The sequence below is a fragment of the Suncus etruscus genome, chromosome 2 (genome assembly GCF_024139225.1).
Source record: "Suncus etruscus isolate mSunEtr1 chromosome 2, mSunEtr1.pri.cur, whole genome shotgun sequence".
NCBI lineage: Eukaryota > Metazoa > Chordata > Mammalia > Eulipotyphla > Soricidae > Suncus > Suncus etruscus.
Window position 1 is genome coordinate 86,760,054 of NC_064849.1, and position 1,108 is coordinate 86,761,161.

At 38.2% G+C, this 1,108-nt stretch overlaps 1 pseudogene; it reads right to left on the minus strand.

Annotated features, from left to right (window-relative positions):
* Window positions 1-287: 287 nt before the first annotated feature.
* LOC126002759 (uncharacterized) lies at window positions 288-407 on the minus strand (annotated as a pseudogene).
* Window positions 408-1,108: the final 701 nt, after the last annotated feature.

Sequence of the window (1,108 nt, forward strand, 5' to 3'; positions counted from 1 at the left end):
TGCTTTCTTTCCAGAATTTATACTGACATCTTTAGGGTCATGTGGCCTGGGATGCTGCACCCCCAGAGCAGCTGAGGTCCAAGTCATTCCCACACTCCATCCAGCAGTTTTCTGGAAGGTCCCAGCACCTGATTACTGTGTCATTCTCAGATGGAACGTTACCCATGATTCCGAGAACTCATTCAAGTCATGGGGCCTCATATCTGAACTAGGTCGACAGAATGGGCAGAAGTTTGCATCCAAAACAAAGATCCCCTGCATGCCCAGCACTGTAGGGTTCAGGATGCCCTGTTCCTTCTCATCTGTATCGGGATTCATACCGAACAATGAGTTCTGGGTTGCAAAAGAGAATTTAGTTTTTGCACCTGTCTCAAAACATTTCACAATTTTTATGTGACTGAAGTTATGTTATTGCTCTTAAATGTCAGCAAAGCTAAATAGTTATTTGTGTCTTGCAATGTAGGAGAAATACAAAGTCCAGACTTGAAACTTCTTGAAATTGGAATTTGAGGTGATTATTGGATATCATATTTACAAAAAAAATGAGTTGCATATTTTAGTTGATTTCCATTCATAGGAAAACATGAGGAAAATAACAAGCAGGAATAATGAGAAAATATTTTCAAATTCCTATTGAATGATATCTGGGTGTTTGAGTAGCTGTGGAATTTTCAGAGATGCAAAGCATAACTCTGCATTTGCCACTGTAATGTAGTAGAAATTAAGGCAGAGAGATGAAAACCCAGTAAGAGGACACAGATGAGTTAGGTGAAGGGTGAGGCCATAGCACCTTCACCAACAATTTTCTATACTTCACTTTCCCAAGGTGAGATTGTCCATGGTGAGAGAGTTGGGGCCACACTTGAGTCTATATTTATTTCTCTGATGCATGTTTTACATAGACCCAGGTGAAAATATTGATGAATAGAGAAGGTTTAAGTAATAAAGGAGCTGCAGATTATGTTTAGAACAAAATATATGATTATTATTATGATTTTCTACAGCAATATACTCATGAGCTGTTGGATCCTATATAAATGCATATTATGAAGAAAAGTTCCAAGGATTTTTGCTAATGATAGAAACTGAAAGTGTGCTTAACAGCAGT